General features: G+C 52.3%; 1 long non-coding RNA gene across 1 annotated transcript; it reads left to right on the top strand.

Moving 5' to 3' along the window:
* Nucleotides 1-519: 519 nt before the first annotated feature.
* Nucleotides 520-3119, top strand: LOC106725849. Its single transcript, XR_001361848.1, has 3 exons — nt 520-621; nt 2067-2203; nt 2999-3119. It is a non-coding gene; the product is annotated as an uncharacterized LOC106725849 (long non-coding RNA).
* Nucleotides 3120-6238: the final 3119 nt, after the last annotated feature.

Below are 6238 nucleotides of genomic sequence, written 5' to 3'. Positions count from 1 at the left end.
GGCACAGAGAGGTGGAGTGCCCTGCCCAAGGCCACTCAGCGGGTGAGTGGCAGATTCGGAGTGTTTAACCCAGGCTGCCTCTAGGGCCTGAGCTCTAAACGCCCCTGACAGACTGCTTCTAATTTTAGATTATTGCTATCAATCCAACCTCCTGTGTGTGTATCAGTGTCAGATTGAATTCCACTCTCCCCCGCTTCTAAATATTCATGATTTCACTTCCCTCTCACCACATCTCTTGCACATCTCACATTCCTCACCTCAGCAGCTGACTGGGTCCCCAACTTCTGGTGGCCCAGCCTCCCACCCTGCCACCCCTGCCTGGCCTGGCCCCAGCAGTGCAGAGCCCTTACATCACCCAGGGAAGGCCCTCTGAATGGAGGCAATGGCACTTCTTCTGAACCCCTCAAAATGAAATGTGATTTTTAAAATGGACAGCATGACAAGGAGCATTTTGGTTGGGTGCAAGGGGGGATAAGGGGAGCAGGGGAGGGATATTCTTTACCTTACAGAGTGCTACCGACTCAAGGATAGCGACCTGTCCACTTCACAAATGAGTAGACAGAGGCTGGGCCCGGTGAGCGAGGACTCCCTGAGCTCTGGGCAATGGCCTGGGGACTCCAGGTGAGAAATTGGGTGGGCAATTTGGTGAATGGAGACGATGCTGGCGACACCACTCACTCAGGCTTATCACTTGCCAGGAGCAGTCACCCTGTCCCTGCTCACCAAATATCTGTCCCTAAGCATCTGGATGCCACTGCCTCCCGCCAGGGCCCCACACCTGTGTCCCCAGAGAATGAAACAGGCACACATGATACCCCCTCCGTGGGAGAGTCAGATAAGGCCAGGGATTGCTTACCAGTGGTAATTGGTGAATACATCTGACTGGATGGGCGAGAGGCTGGCTGAGGCCCCTTCTTCCTCAGGTTCTCCTTCCCCTGCCAAAGGCAGAGGAGGGCGCTGCCTGACAGGTGCACCCGGCACGGCCAAGTCTCCATAAAGGGGCGAGGGTAAGAGGCCAGGCTCAGACCCTCCAAGCAGCACTCTGCCCGGTGGTCCTAGCTCAGGCCTAACACAGGGAAGATTTCAATCTGGAGAAACGGGCCAGATGAGCTCCCGCTGGGTCAGAGCAGTGACTGGTTGCTTTCCAGGAACCCTGAGTGTTTGCTGAACCACAAGGTCAGGAAGCCTTTGCTCACGCAAAGACAGCTAACAGTGACTATCAGGGGACAGCAGATATAATGGCCAGATGAATGTCCCGCTAGCAGTCAGTGGAGCCAGGGACCAAGGAGTAGGGGTGGAAGAAGTTCAATCGACCAAACATGGATTGAGCACACACTATGTGCCAAGCTCTGTAACTGGGGGCAGATGTCCCATCACACACGGCAGAGCCTGGGACACACTATTACAAAAGGCATGACGCGGGGAAGGAAAGCCTATGGCTGAGGAGCTGGGATGCCCAGGTGCTGAGGTGGCATGTGAGCTGGGTCTTGGGGAACAGAGAGGATTGTTCCAGCACATGGAGTTGGGAAGGGCATTCCAGGCAGAGGGAACAGCAAAGCAAAGGCAGAGAATGGGACGTTCGTGAAGGACATACAGAGAACAGTTGACGGAGATGAATGGGAGATAGAGCTGGAATGGGGAGGTGGGAAGAAACCTTGGGGGGCCCTGCGTGTCTTAGTCAAGTTTGGGAACATGGACCATCAAAGGCTCAGAGGCAGGGGACAGTGTGTTTAAGGAGGTGGCCAGTGCCCATGTGAAGAAAGGTAGGTGGGCAGGAGGGAAGCAATGCCCCCACCAACCTTCATAGTCATTCTCCCTCAGTCAACAGCCACACTGGTTAAGCCTTAGATGTTTAATTCACAAGGTATGTTCTTTGGTGTTCCCTGCTTTAGACCTCTTAAAGGTTCAGGATTTTGTAACGCTGGGGCACCTGAGCAGGGTGTGGGGGCTCCAATAGGAAAGCCAGGATGGGCTCCATCCTTAAACAGGACCCAACTGTTCCCCCAGGTGGACGGCAGCCGGTGACCTTTGGCACTAACCATTCATACGCAATGCTTCTCTACCAGCAGCACCTAATTCCCCGGAGTCCCACCCTGCCTGCCACTGCCAGTTCTGACAGCAAGTTCTGCCGGGCGAAGCCCAAATATGACCCATTTCCTATGAGGACCAGAAACAAAGCCGCACATGACCTAAGAGTAAACAGGTAATGTGAGGTCTGAGCTGGTTTGGTAATGTTCCTCACAGGGCAAAACCATTCATTCTAAAGAAGGGATCCAGGATTTCACGGTTTTCTTTTATTTATTCATGTACTTATTTTAAGAACCCAAAGGTGAGTTAAATGCTATCTTCCCTCAACTGTTCAGTCAGTGGCTTTAGGAATACTTACACGTTTTAGATTCTTTGAGGGGGGAAAAACAATTCTGCAATTTGGTTGCATTAAAACTTCCCTAAGAGGGTCATTTTCCCCCTGTCCCCTCCCTGCACTGAGTCAGGCCAGGGAGAGGAACTCGAAGCCTTTGGGCATCTTCCCTCCACGACCAGCGGCTGGGTCCCCAGTGCCCCCCTTTCCGTTCTGTTCACCGTGAATGGCAGATTCCTCTGTCCGGGTCGGGTTTCCAATCACCATAGAAACAAACTCGAGGCAGTTTCATTAATCATTTAGAGCACGAGCAGTCTAGGTCAGTCTGATTGCAGCATATAGGGTATCATCTCCGGGCCACATGGGACTCAGTCGATTTGAATTAAAAAAGATTAAGCTGCCCTGGGCTGCCTGGCCCCGTCAGTTTAAGTTCTCATGTAACAGTGGTCTCTGGAGCCATATGGATTAGTGAGTGAAGCTATGCATTTATGTGGCAGGATTCGGTGAAACATTAGATGGCTGCAGGTGTCTGAGGGGAAGAGGACAGGGATCGCATACAGTTGTGTTTCTTTTTTTTTTTTTTAAACTTGTTGCTGTTCTTTTGAAACTGGAAACAATAACTCAATTTTATTTCTCCAGTGACAGTTACCACTCTTGCTGACCATGAAATGGAACATTTGTTACCCGGGGTTTATGGTTCACGACGGAGCGGTCTTCGAGGCGTGGGGATCGGCCGCGTCCCATGCCTGCTCCGGGGTGGCGGGTGAGAATGCCGACATTTTTTTCCTTCTTCCTCTCCTATGGAGTGGTAAGAAATGCATCAAATAAATATCGATGACATTTTAGTTTTGCTCCCATCAAGATTTATGAGCCCCAGGAAATTGACTTAGAGGTGGCTACAAATCAATGAGACTCTGAAAGAGTTGTATGGGGATCCCTCGAAATGAACGCCCCCCATCCCGGGGACCTGCCTTATTTATGGGCCTCTCCAGGACTTCAAAGAGGTCCAGTAACTTAGGCCAGACTGTTTTATTGCTTCATGGGGCTAAGATGTTTCAGGGGGAAGATGCGGGTTAGCGTGTGAGGGAGCCTCTCTCGGGTGGTGGGCAGAAGCTTTCTGCGTAGTGAGCCATTGATCTGAAGCTTGTTACACTCTGGCTTCCTACAGAATCACCCCTAAATCTTCCCAGCGACGGGGCTTTGTCTGCAGCCCCAGGTGCTAAGCCCGAGACAGAAAGAACGTTTGTGGTCTCTGCTCCCCACCCCCTTTCTGGGAGCAGCCGCCTGGGACGAGCAAGGAGGCCGCTGGGCCTGGTGGCAATCAGCTATAGAGCTCTGTGGGGTGTCTCCAGGGGCCTGCTCTTCCCGATCGGATGTTTTGTCTCCTCTTGTGACAGTGACGGTCCTGAGTGCTTTGCTGAGAATGCCAGCAGGCAGGGACCAGCCTGAAGCCTGCATCGGTGCCTCTGCCCTCCTTGAGCAGGGGCAGCTCGGGCGGTCGACTGGGCTAGGGGTCAGAAACCGGTTCTCAGCCCGGCCGTGCTTCTGCCACCTGGCCGTCACCTTGGGCAGGTCATGGTGCCTCCTGTGCCTCTGTTTTCTCACCTCTGAGATGAGAAATGGGACTGCCTCCCTCCAGTCCTGACGTTCTGAAACCATTTCCTACGTACTGAGCACCCGACAGGGTCCAAGGGATGACAGTCTGGCTCCAGCCTCCTGGAGGCTGTGATGGGCAGGAGAGCAGAGGAGGCGTGAGCACAGGGCTTCCTACCCAGCAGGTGGCCTCCCGGCCTCTGAAAGCAGACAGACAGGGCTCACGGGCAGCACTCACAACCACTCTCTCCTGCCACAGTCGCCAGCGCCTCCGTGGGTGGTGGCCTTGGCTGTCCGAGCAGGCTGCACGTCTGCTGGGCAGGATCCTGGCTTCGGAATCTGATTGCACCGGCACAGGGCTGAGCCCCCAGGAGACACGGTCAGCAAAGCACTGCTCTGACTGACTCGATCTGTCACTGTTAACGGCTGGAGTTTGTTCAGAGAGAAGAGAGCACAGTACATAGGAAACACGGAGGCACAGTTTCCAGAAGAAGGTACCACAGAGACGCTAAAGAGGCAATAGAGCAAAGTGCTTCGGCATGTAGAGGAGGCTGCTTGCGTGGTGGGCATTTCCTGGTAGCTGTGACTTGGAGCAAATCGTTTAACCGCGAAAGCCCAGCTGCAGGAGTCACATGTCCTGGTGCTAGTCCCGTCTCTGTCACTTGCTGCTTCGTGCGAGCTTAGGCAAGAGGCTTGATGTGGGGAACCCTGATCCCTCCAGGGTCCTGGGGGTGCTGCCAGCAGGGAGCCCTCAGCTCTCAGCCTCCTCCGGGGTTGCTTAGCTGAAGAGAGCGATTTGCCCAATGTCAGGCCCTCTTCCTGGGACAGCCTGTGCTCAGTGAGTGACCAGCATTAGGGTCTACAGGCCTGTCCCCCCAGCGCTGGCTTGGGACAGCTCTGCAGGCCTATCCTAGCTCCAGCGTCCCTGGGAGCCAGCTGAGAGCTTTATTGGAACTGCATCACAGCCCAGCGTTCCCTTCTGCCCAGTCCTGCTTCCATCCCCTCCCTCTCTTGCACGGGCGTTAGCCCCCAGAGCGCTCTCTGATCCCTGTCCTGCCCACTAACTGCTGCTCTCCACCTCAGAGTTTGTGTCCCAGGAAACCTAAACTAGGACATTGCACAGCTCTCTGAGCCACAATTCTCATCCTCATCTATAAGAGGCAATGATAGCGCCTCCCCCACAGCTGCACTGCAGGGTAAATGAGATGATTCACGTCAAAGCCTTTAGCTCGCTGGCTGCCTATGGACTAGCTAGGTACCTTCCTAATGATCCAAACCCCTTATTTTGCAGATAAGCTTGACTTGATCTCGAAAAATGGAATACGAGTCCATGGAGGAGAAATGAGTGGAATGGTAGAGATGCTAGTTCTTCCTAAATATTCCCCTCTATTCTTCAATGATAATAAAACTCTGAGTTTCAGCTGGGCGCATGACCACCCAGAATTAAAACACATTTTTCAGTTCCTCTGGAAGATAGATGTGCCCATGGGATTAAGTTGTGGCCAATAGAATATATAAAAAGGGGGCATATGCAAATGTTAGAGAGTGTCTTTAAAGACAGGAAGCCTGCCCTCTCTTTGACCCCTCCTTGCTGAAATGTGGATGCCTGCTGGAGCGCCAGCAGCTACTTTGGGCCATAAAGTGACCTTGGAAATGGCAACCAGACACAGCAGAGCAACAAAATGCAACGATCCTAAGTCACCCACACCAGCCCTGGGAAGCCGGCAGACTATTACATGAGAGAGAAACATACCTCTGTTGCCTTGACTCTTCTGTTACGTGCATCCAACTCTAATCGTAACCAACACAGAGGGACTTGCAAGTGGGCAAAGAGACCATGAGCAAAAACTCAGAGGCACAAATGGGTATGGGGCATTCACAGGATGGTAAAGAGATTGGCCTGGTGGCCATAAGATGGATAATATTTTACGTTCATATTGTGCTTTGCAGTTTATAAAGCACTTGCAAATTCGTTGCCATTCCATCTGTGTCCTGTGTAAGCTAAGGCACATTTATCATCTCCATTTTACAGTTAGAAAAGTGAGGTTCAGAGAGAGAAATGATTTTCCCCAACTTCACAAAAACTAGGAAGCAGCAGAGTCAAAGCCAGAAGCCATGACTTTTGAGGCCAAAGGCTTGGTTTCCCCCACTGCCTTTGACAATTCACTCAAGTCAATGTAGTTAACAATGCTCTTGCCTAAAACTTGTATCTAGCAAATTTACAGTGGTTCTTGCCTGGGTTCAGCTGCTTCCAGGATAGCTTGCATCCTTTCACTTTCTTTGCTA

Source organism: Myotis brandtii, unplaced genomic scaffold (assembly GCF_000412655.1).
Source record: "Myotis brandtii unplaced genomic scaffold, ASM41265v1 scaffold191, whole genome shotgun sequence".
Classification (NCBI taxonomy): domain Eukaryota; kingdom Metazoa; phylum Chordata; class Mammalia; order Chiroptera; family Vespertilionidae; genus Myotis; species Myotis brandtii.
Note: the sequence above shows the minus strand (reverse complement) of the source record. Positions and strands in the feature narration are given on the sequence as shown.